A 12,296-nucleotide genomic window follows, 5' to 3' on the forward strand; every position below is an offset into this window, starting at 1 on the left:
GAACCACAGCAACACATCTGGAGCAGCCTTTTCTCTCTTCACCCTGTCTCCATGCTTACTATAGTGTCCAGTTCTTCTTCAGCTGCCTTATGGAAACAAGTTTCAGTGATCCTCACAGGTGCTATTTCCAACAAGATTCTTCCAAATTTCCAATAGCTACACAGTGTCAGTGTCCCCTACGTCCCTATTACCAAGTATTGCTTCTTTTAGTCCAGCAGCCCAGAACTGATGATTAAAAAAAGAATCTCGTGTACCTCCTTGCATACCCTTAGTTTTGCATACACCTATGTTGCCTTCTGTGTGCCAAGTAAAATTATAAAAATAGGGTTTGTGCATATTTCTGTGTAGGCTGTGCCCACACTCCAGGTTTTTTTCAGCCTATTAGTCCACAGTGGTAAATGTTGGAGTATCTTCCTCTGTTGTTTCTGTCCTAAAACACACCAAAAAATGAGGACATCATGTTTCCAAAATATTGAAATTTCATGCTATGTGTACAGAGCCTTTTACAAGAAAGGAATCAGTAAGTTGTAGCATTTGAGCATCTTCTGCGTGGGGTAACATTGTAAGCATCGTAACTCTAACGTGGTTTTTACACTCGATGGTTGTTTTGATGAATAAGAAGAAAATACTGTGCCATGCTACTTTTCACAGGTTCACTCACTGTCTTTGAGAAGCATGTTTTATTTTACATATAATCCTCTCTGCTGTTAGGTATTAGGCCAACTTTAATATGGCAAATAAAGAGAAAACGAGCTGTTTTGGTCTTTTAGCCAACAAACTTGGAGCACTTACCTGACTCACAACTGAAAACACATCAGTTGTCAAATATGTATATGAATCATAAACCACACAGTTTGGTTTAAAAGGCCACATAAATTAATTATGTTCCATGTATAAGACACAGCTGAATAATAAGGAAGTTTATTCTAAGAACTCTGTTTTATAGAACCACTTTGCTAGTATTTTTCATTTACAGTAGTTTCAGGAATAGGTTGATTTTTATATACAATATGAATTAGAAGATACTAGGCTATTAGAGTGATTTTGTTGTGTTACGCTTGCAGTTTGAATTGATCACAAGCTTAGGAAGCTAGCATATTTATTTTACAACTATGAAACTGCTTCTAAATATCACAATCTGTTTTTGATATTAACAGGATTTCACACTTCTCTTAACGTGTAAATGATTTTCTTGAAATTAGTATATTAGAAAAAACATTTTTCCAAACTGCAGTTGTGGGGGAAAATTTAAGAAATATATTTTTACTTTAGTAACATGTTATATATTGAAATCTTCAGTAACTGACTGTTAATAAGCTATCACTTTTACTTCTTTTTGATCACTAAGTATTGGAGTATACAGATTACTTTCCATGAAGAAAAAATTCAGAAGCAATCTCTAGAACAGTAAATGGGATTTTATATGTTTAAGCTTCCAAGTTTCACTTTCATATCCAGTTTTTTTGTGCAAGTCCAGTTCAGGTGAGCAAAAACACGACTACAATTTTAACAGTCTAAAAGGCTGTGCAACTCAAATAAGAGTTTTATCTGTGAACTATTTATTTTATTATATCTCTTTGTTTTGCAAATTGTTAGATAATGACTGTAATAACTCTAGTTTCTGGACCAGACTCTGTAACCATCAAATCCCAGTAATTTATGTAAAACAATAAGAAGCTTTCTCATTGGCTTAAATGAACTAGGCCATTAAAAGAAGAAAGATGTGGACACGTGAACTGACAAATACACTTTTGCCAAGTGTTATTTTTTCCTTTTAGTTTGAAGCTTAGTACGTACTACATACTGATATGCAATATATACACAATATAGGAACCATAAAAAACACTTAGGAGTCGTGTGCATGGATAATATAAAAAATGCCTCATTAAGTTTTTGCAGAACCCAGCTAAAAATCATTCTTTTAGCTGTAACACTGAATATTTTGAAACTGATATATTTTTGCATTAAGAAATATTCCTGAAAATTTATGTATATGTTTTTAATTTAGACAGTGATAGGCACCCAAACAGAACTGAATCAAATAGGAACTTGTTCTCAAAAAATTATTCTGCAAGGCCAACGAGATACCATCAGTTCTTTATGTGTTCAGCGGAAGCTGAAATTAGCCAGCCCCATGCTTAGATGAGCTTTTTGCTTTCTGGACAGAAAAGCCCAAGGTTGCTGTGAGGAAAGACAGTGGAAAATCTGCTTTGACTTAAATAAAGTCTTTTGAGAGCTTCTGCAATATTCAAATTTCCAGCCTTCATTGAAAAATTGTGCAAAACAGCTAAGATAAACCAAAACTCCCTAACCATATGGCATTTTTTTCTTTCAGATTAAATGTTTTATATGTGTTAGAATATATTGGTGGGCTTCATCCAGCCTAATGTGAATGAGACTTTTGCATGGCTAGAGAAAGTAAGAAGAGATTCTGCTATGGATATTTTGATACTAGGTGACTGGTAAACTTTTTGTTCGCAAAAAAGATCAGACAAAAGATATTGCCTTCTTTTTAAATAAAACAAACAACTGACACTTAGTAAAGATTAAAAAGGAGATTTTAAGGAATTATTGGGAAAATATTGTTCGGATAAGTGAAAAGGAGCATATTTATAATGTGAAAAATGTAAATTCAAACAATGTGTATTAAATATGCATTGAAACTGGTACTTTTTCACTGACCTTGCAAAGTTGATAGGGTTTTATGAAAGAAAAGCATCCAGGTATGAACTTATTCTAACTACCATTTTAATGTTCATTTGCACTAAAGCAACCTATACCATTTGACTGAAAGGAGAAGGGAAAACAGGTAATGTTTAACTTGTGATTTACTTTAGTGATGACTACATGGATATGCTGTAAAGCTCTCAAGCTCGCTGTCCATTTTTGAGCAAGCTAGATTTGCATCCACACTATTTAGCTTTCTGCATCTTAAACCCATCCACAAGCCAGAAAAAAAACACATTTTTCTAGTGTTTATATGGATATTTGCTCCCACTGACACGCTCATGTTAAACCCAGCCAAAGAGCATTGTCTCTGCCACTGAATGGAAAATGAATTTTCACAGACTGCCAGCTTTCTTCATGCAATTACTCCTAAAAAGTTTGTAATTAACATTCAACAATATGCAGACTTTCCTCTTATTCCATGTTTCATACGTATGCCATGTTATGCAAATCCTCAGCCTTTTTTGTTAAAAAAAAAACAGTTCTTGAATGTTAGGATCAATTTTGAGTAGCTCGATGAGGGAGGAAAATTGTGAAGTGCTGCAAAGAGAGGAAAAATGGGCAGAGATTAGGAGAGCTCAGGGCAATTTTGGCAAGTGACTTTGAATATGTGGAAAAGTTACGTGTAGGTGTAGGGGGAAGACTTTTTTACCACATGTTTTGTTTTCTCCTATCATTCACTTTCATAAGCATAAGATGATAAAGCAAGACTCTTGCATAGGATTTTAGTTCCAGGCACTTATTATGCCAACTCAAATCATGAGTTCCAGTGCAGTTTTTCAACATAGCAACAGCCCTATTTTTTAAATCAGATTTTGCAGAAGCTAGATGTTTTTCTGTGTAGATACAAAAAAAAAAATCTTATGAGTCAGCTTGAGAGCAGATTAAGCTGGCCACACAGACACTGCCTGTAGTTCAGCTGCAGACATGGAGAATGTACAGCCCTAAGGCAGGACAGTCACTAACAGTGTCCATTAGCGTGCAATATCATTGCGTATTGCAAGCTGACTCCTGCCACAAATTGAAAGTCCTTTGGCAACCCAAAATGGCATGGTTTTGAGCACTTGGACTTTGAAAAGATTATCCTCATGCAAATTTTGCTGGATCAGTCCAGGTGGTTCTCCATCTTACAGGAGCAAGTCTGAGAGCCTAGCAAGTCTGGCTGACACCCAGCGTAAGTAATACTACAGAACTATCTGCCATTGAAAAAAAAAGTCTTTTTGTAGGTTGTACAGCAGGAATGGAGCTTTCTGAGGTGCTGTGCCAACCTGAGAGCTACCATTAACTATTGTTATGCCTCCTCCAAAAATACAGAGTATAAGGCCTGTGTAGCATTTTGCTGTGTTTAGCCCATGTGTGTGGGTGGCTGGGTAAGTGTTGGCACAGAGCAGCTAATTTGGGTCCTTCCATTAAGTGTGAGCAAGTAGGCTTGGCACAGAGACAAATTTCACAGTTCCAAGGATAGGAAACATCTAATTCTACACAGTAGTTCCCTGGCATTTGTTAAATACATATAGTGATAGATCATCCGGTCACTCAAGCTGTCCTTTCCTTATCCCAGATCATCCTACTGCGACACTGTGAAAGAAGCCCTGGGGAGTCTACTCCTCAACAGTCTTTCAACACCCTGCTTCCTCTCACTGCAGTGACACTTAATTACCTATCACTTGTCTATCACCCTGCTGATACTTCCACGGCCACTTAAGATGTGAGCTAAATTACTGCCTTGTGATTCTGCAGCCCCCCCAGTCTGCAGGCAGCCAATGGTTTGTATTATAGTTTTTCCTTGCTTCTTGTTAGGAACTGGGAAATACTACAGTAGAATATGGCAAAGTGTGTGCTACTTTTACACTCTTTGGTTCAAGCAAAGACATGAGCTAGAATAGATTAGATTGAATATAATGTGTTTGATCAGCCAAAACACTTCTTGATTCAGAAGATTATTTACTAAGTATAGAAGATCCCTGGACAACTGTCTGTGATGTACATGTTTACAAGAGCAGCCAATGATGCTTCTGTTATTCAGAAGTTTTTAATGGATACAAACAAGACAAGCAATGCCAGCCTCCTACTGCTTACCTCCCTTCCCTTCCCTGAGATCACTGTTCCCAGGGAGAGGTTTCTTCCCAGCATGAGGCAGAGCAACTATGAAACAGTTCCTCCTTATATGAAGGTCCCCAACTCTCAAGATAACTTGGGTGCATGTAGGCAATCAAGCTCACTGCTTTCTGCTGTGGCAGTTTTGAGTACAGAGTCCTGCCCCAAGTAGTAGGCACAGACAGACCTTAACCCCCAGTACATCCTCCTGAGAAAAAGTCTTTCCAGGATCTAGAGGGGACACTATGCTTATTGTTTCTATTGCATTTTAAACAGCAGTGTAATAAGAACTCCCCTGAGAAACCTCTCTCACTACACAAAAAGGATGACTCTGAATTCTGGACATGCTGTGGGAAAAGACAAAGTGTTTTAGTCCAGGTGGATGATGGTGTATCTTGAACAATCATCCCTCACTGATGATAGGAAAAAAAAAAACAACAAACTGGCTTCAAAATATAGCCTGGGTCTGCAGAGTGCTAGTTAAATAAGAAGTGCTTCTCAATCTTTTTCTAGCAAGACTCAAAATCCATCATGATTTTTTGCAGGGACTTTATCTTGGAGTCCCTTTAACAAAGGTGGCTGTAACCATGGGTTGCAGCTACAACAAGAATTACATCCGAAACTGGATGCTCACAAGAAGTGCATGGATGCAGGGCTGTACAAGGTGGCTTATATAAGTTCAGTGGGGATGTGCTCATCGGAGAGTATTGATTGCCATGCACATTTGGAACTGAAGTTACCTATCATAACATGATAGAAGGACTGCAGTGTCATGAGATTAGAGGCTGAAGGGACTGCAGAGATTGATCCATCCTTTCCTTTTTCTCTCTTGATGTCTAGCAACCCAGTGGTTTTCCAACTTTGTTTTGTTTTGATTTATTTCACCTCCATCACCACCATCCTCCTTCCTTTTGTGTATAATAAGTTGAATAGAAGAGCATTACTCTGGTTTACCAGCTTAAAACCAGAGCAGACCAACACTGTCTAAAAATTCTGATCACTCTCTGGTGGTCAATATTAAGTGAATCATTTGTGTCTGTTTAGATTCCAACAAATACAATTCAATATCCATGACACCTTCCTTGCATTCAGCACTGTTAAATAACCTTGCTGTCATTCTCTGCAGTGTTCAAAATCTCTTTTCCCGGAGACTGAACTCCCCTCCTACAACCCACTTAGAGTCACAGCAATGTGAGCAAAAGAAGTTTACATTATGGCAGTGCTTTTTGGTAAGGAATGACAGCCGGTTCCAATTGAAGCAAGGCCTGAAAGAGTCTCGAGGACTCTTAGCCAGGCACCTTTCACAGGCAAGGCAGTCACTTCTGTTAAAGTGAAAAACACATTTTAAAATACTTAAGACAGAGAAAATATAAAGATGCCATTTATTTTTCTGATAGAATCTGTTTTCTACACAAAGCTGTATGATTTTGGCACCAAAACCAAGCCCACAGGCACCCATTTATATTTCCTTTCAATCTTTAATTTCTTTATAAATTCTTTTCAGGCATTCAGATTAATGTATTTATGGTCTGTTTCATTCCAATTCATTTAAGTGGTCTATATCTGCCATTGAATCTCATATAGGTTTTATTTTTAATGTAATATTTAGCTGCATTACTTTGAACAGCTTTAAAAGTATAAAGTCTTTGAATGCTCTAGTTAAAGAAAAATTACACCCTCAGAATGATGTCTTAGAAGTTGAACTGTATACTTTGGAAATTATGTTTATATTATAACTCCTGAAAGCATCACAGGGTGCTTTTCTCTGTATGTCTGTCTTCTCCTTTCAGTGTAACAGTGTGTATTTGTATTTCCTCACTAGCTTGATACTCTTTAGTCTGAAGGCCCAAGTACACAAACATGAATACCAGTAAATAGGGTCAGAGTTTATTGAAGATGTGGACACATTTATCTGCAAGCTATTTGACATTAACCTAAATTATTGCTATTATAATTCAGTATATTATTTCTTATGAACACACTAGTCCTGTGAAAGGGTAGTTGCCAAAAAATGTGTCAAGTCTTGCCGCTTTATTGTTTATTTGCGTTTAGTATACACTTCGGTTGTTGAAGTGAAGCTAGTTTCATAGAGAGGCAGAAAGCTAGATCAGTCAAAAAAAATCATAAATAAGCTTCATACTGTACATTGAGTTTTGCAACTAGAGTAGTATGTGTGTTCAGATGTAGTATTTTTATGCTTTAGGGTATTTTTGTTTAATATGTAAAGGAATAAGCAGATTACTTTGAAATGCTATTGTAGAGCTAATTTTACACATAGTGGGAGAATGTTGTCTGAAAAAATTAAAATTAGAAAACATTACATAGGCTGCCTTTGGCTTTATTTTGTTTGTAGCAGGTCCAGCAGGTATCTGTCGATTCCAGATGCTTAAGCCAGGGGCCAAGTTTGTGTGGCATCTTGTAACTGAAGAAAGTTTTTTGCAGTGATAAATTTACCCATCTGGGCTTTAAGTAAGATTGTTGGGTAAACAAAAGCATAAAGGCAGAAAATTTAGGGTTTGGTTTTTTGGGGGTTTTTTTGTTGGTTTGGGGTTTTTTTGTGCATGGACAATTGCATGAAATAGGATTGGGGTTTCAAAGTATTTAAAATCATTTAGCATAATTTACTCTTGTTGTAGCTCCACTGACTACAGTTACATTAAATGAAGAATTTGACCTTGTAAGTCTACAAATTTCAGTGTCAGGCAGTTCTGGTCTATATAGTGATACTTAAGCTTAGTAAATCAGCAAGAATACTATATAAATGGTAATATGTGATAAAAATCTTAACTCTAGTAACATTCTCTCAAAATTTCTATTCATTACTTTTTTTATACAAAAGTTCAGAAGTGCATTTAGTGGCATTGGGATATGTGGAGAAAAGGATGATGCTGGTACAGAAATGTATCACAAATAAGATTCAGTTCTTACTGCTCCAGACACTCCATGTGTGCCTCCCTTAAACGTTACAAATCCCACTGAAGTTAACAGAAGACATATATAAAGTTAAGTCTGTTTGTAACTCTCACGGGATACTGGTTTCAGGATCTGCAAGATAAGTTATGTTCTCAAAGGCATTATTAAAACTTGTGTTTTCAGGTTTACAGAATACTACGAACAGTGAGGACAGCTTCTGAGACACATCCAGAGTAACCTTATTAATTGATATTACATCAGACCAACATCCATTAGCAAATCAAAATCTGTTTCGGTACTTTTACTGCTCAGTATGATTTTACAAAAAATAACATGAAAAACATTCAGAAAGTTAAAACAGCCTTTAATGCTGTTTGGCTTATTTTTTTCTCTTTTTTCCCCCTTTTTTGTAATAAAGTATCATTTGCTCTGGAGGTGTCTGAGATTCAAAGAAAACATGCAAAGCCGTTTTGAATATTTTTTTTTTCATTCACCTTAGGGCATATACTCAGCTGGTGAAAATCAGCACAGTCCTGTTGACTTCTACAGCATTATATCAGCTTGTACCAGCAAAACAGCTGGCACATCGAGTTTCAGCATTTCAAGTCACTTTACCTACATATGCAGTAGGATTTTGTTTTGCAAGGTGGAAAGTTACCTATGGTGCAAACTGTACTACCTAGACTACCATTGATACCTATTCACAGGACATGATTTCACTGTATCACTTCATACTTGAAATTCATTATGTTCTTTTAATCAGGGTACAAACATGAAAAGGTGCGTGTGTTACTGTTTCTTTTAAAGGTGCATCATTTTTTTTTATTCTGTGTGCATGGTTACTATTCAGTGTTCCTTTACATTCTTTGCATTCAGCATTAAAATCACCTATGTGTGAAACACAGAATCACCTACAGAGGTACAGGAATATGTAACAGTGATTTCTTGAATTGTTACTCAAATATACTGGTTTACCTTTTAGTCATCAATGACATCAAGGGGCTACAACATGCAAACTGTGGTATATAAAAGTATTGCACCATTGCTGTACATGAAATCTTGCAGCCTCTCTCCTCTTCTTGCACAGCTGCTGATTACCATATACGCATTGGAAAAAAGTATGTTTCTGCTGTACAGAATAGCTGGGAAATAATGCAGACACTTGGGAAACTCTAGAGCTCCCTTTGCAAGCTTTCAAAAAAAGCCCTTTGATCTAACTGCATGCCTGCTCTGTGTCCCAAATATCACCCTATGGGGCTTTCTGCTTAAGAACACCCTCAGCTGGGCTTACTTTACGTTGACTGCATTGAAGTTCATCAGAGCATGCACCTTAACATATAACATATTCTTTAGCTTTTACAAGTTTGTAAAGATGGTTGACTGCAAAAATAACTATGTGTCAATACAACAAAGTTAAATTAAGGCACACAGAAGGTTATCAATATTGTATTATATCAGAATTACAGTCCTTTGGAACTGAACGTTTTGCTGCTGGCAGTGCAAGAAAAGCAAAGTCGTGTATTTATTGTTGGGTGCTGAGGGTTTAGTATGAAAACCAATATAATAAAAATTTTCAGTGTCAAGTTCTTTTTAGTTGTTCCCAAACTATTGGAAGGTTAAAAGGCAAAAAAAATTAGTTTTGTATTTAAAACTGCTCTCTTGAGGTTTACTTCACCTTTCTAGCTGTATGTTTCTTTTATCTAAAAATGTAAAATGAATACAAATGCAGTAAGTATTGTATATTAAATACAGAAAATTAGCAACATTGTTTTCTAGTTTTTATGTTTGCAAGTGTTCTTCTCAACACCCTGAGTATTCTAGAAAATCAACAAACATACACACAACCAGACAGAAACGTAAGCACATGCTCACCCTCTCCAGCACCTTACCATATACCTTTAATTTTATAAAAATCTAACCTCATTTTTCCTGATTTCTCACTTCTGAACTACTTTATTGCTCACCTAGGATGAATTCCATTTAAAAAAAAAAAAATTTGAGCCATCACTTTTTGTTTCAAAGGCATAACATTGTTGCAATTGCTAAGAAGGCTATATGATTCAGCACTAGTTTGTCTTTACTGAAATCTTCTTTGGTTTGGTTTAGGCAAATTGTGCCTTAATTCAGCTACAATGGCTCTCAGTCATTCATGAAGCACAGTATTTTTCCCAAATGTTATTTGATCCAACTTTTACGCTAACATGCGTGGTATTTGTGTATTCCTAAAGATTCTGCTGCTTTCATCTTCCATCTTTTAAAAAGCTGAGCACACCTTATTGATTAACTGTTTTTTCCTGATGGGCTATAAATACGACTAGTAACATTTCTGGGTATATAGAAATGCTAAAAGTGCGTGTTTTCAGTCAAACACAAAATGACACAACATCAGTCTCTAAAACCAGATGCATATTTTCTGTCTTCACTCCTACCCAAGCAAAAAATCCTCATTAAAACAACTCAAATAAAGCTTCAGCTTATTGTAAAGATCATTAAGTGCTCTTTAGAGCAGGATAAAAGTAGTTGCTACTAACAAGGCCTCCAATGAGCCACCAGACACAGGAATCTAAAAACTATTAGCTCAAGCATCCAAACAGATTTCAGCTTCTGGATGAAAGCTCTAGACAGAAATGACTGCAAAGCTAACCAGATCCCACAGCTACAAAGGATTTTGTAACTCAGAACCAAAACTTTGAGCTGCCCCTAGAAACTATAAGGAACCATGAAAGTCCTTTACAAAACATAGTTATATACACTGCAGGTGCAACGCAGCATTAAATAAAAACAACAGCTACCTTTACATTATGTGACATTCCAAATTAGTCTTTAAGCACATTATAAGATTACAAGCAGCAGTCCAGCCAGGGACAGACACAAAATGAACTGCCGTGAGGCCTGTGGCTGAGCAGAACAGTCAGCATCGCAGATACCCGTATTAGCCATAGCTAATCCATTGTGAAAAGGGGGAAAAATCATGGAAAAATTTAACAGATTAAATAAGAGCTACCATGCATGTCTGGATACTATCTGGTGTTTTATCTCTGATAGTGCTCAGGGCAAGATACCACAGAAGAAAATCCAACAGTCTGTGGGCAGTTATATATACCAGACTTTTCTTCCTAGCCCTCATCTGTGAGAAGGTGACTTACCCCCTGCATGAAGTTCATAAAACCCAATTATGGAAGAGAAAATTATATTTAAAAAAAAAGAAAGAAAGAAATCCACTAAGCAAAATACTAAGGACCTTGAAGAAATAAGCACAAATGTTACTCTTCTCATTATTCACAAAAATGTTCTCACCTTCTTCAACTCAAAATTATCTAATGACACTAGAGGTCACATGCTTATTAGCACCACAGAAACAAATGTTCATTTTAAAAGATTTAAATGCGTTGTCTTTGCCTATCATTTGCTTGCCATTTACTGATACATGGAAAGCAAGATTTACAGTATCTGTATCATTCCTCATTTTAAACCCATCCGTTGTGTAGCTTTTTTTTTTTCCCCTCTTCGATAAACAAGGTCATCTTTCAGTCTCCTGTCACACAGAAGTCATTTCTCGACGTATTTCCATCCATTTTTAGAAATCTGATTTAGCTGGCTGAATTGTCTGGCTGGACTCCCAAACCTCCTTCACAGCCAGGGAAGAAAAGCTAATGGGAGTCTAATTAAAATACTCCGGCATGCCTAGCAGAGGACTCCCTCCTCCCCACTGCCTGCACAGGGAGGGACCCCACACCCCTGGCCTCCTGCAGTGGCAAGTCTTCATATTTGCAGGCACCAAGCTCAAAGCCTCATGGCACAAAGCATTGGATGAATAAACTCTCCTGGTTCAAATTCAGTCAAAACATTTCTGAAGAGCAATTCTGTCCTGGCAGACTTGATGGAGTTTCGGTATTACCTATGCTGCTGCAGCTGAGCTGAAGCCCCCGGAGACCTGCAGTGCCACCACCGTGTCAGCGCAGAGACGGACAGACAGCAGTGCTCCCACCCACCGGCCACCCTGTACCGCCCAGGGCTGCAGCAGCACTGGGGACTGCCTGCACGGGTGCAGTGCAGTGCTGTCAGTCACCTAAAACTGGGTTGCGTGTGTGTACTCCAAAATGGCCCAAACTTGAAAATGTGTTCAGGGTGAGGACATCACCATGCTGCACAAAAGGGGTATCACAATATATTTAATAATACTCCTGATCTTATTTTGTATATATTTTGATGCAGTTTGTTTCTTCTGTCTTCAATCTACTCCTCCAGCATCACAGGCAGCTCAGTGAGAACTTCAGCCCGATGTGTTTCCAAAGTAGCCATCCTTGTTTCAGAACACACCAACAATTTTCTAAGGAATTAGTTACCCCTTCCCGTATGCACTATCTTGCAATTTTCAACAGTAAATTTTATTTGCAATTCAGCAAATTTTACTTGCAATTCTGGTGTAGTAACCTTGTTAGTTTTCTTCAAGCTCCTCACAGCGGGCTCTTGGTTTTACTAAATAACTTGGTGTAGTGGGTTGACTCTGGCGGGATGCCAGGTGCTCACCAAAGCCATTCTATCACTCCCCCTCCTCA

This window comes from Haliaeetus leucocephalus, unplaced genomic scaffold (genome assembly GCF_000737465.1).
Source record: "Haliaeetus leucocephalus isolate CR32 unplaced genomic scaffold, Haliaeetus_leucocephalus-4.0 Scaffold0, whole genome shotgun sequence".
NCBI lineage: Eukaryota > Metazoa > Chordata > Aves > Accipitriformes > Accipitridae > Haliaeetus > Haliaeetus leucocephalus.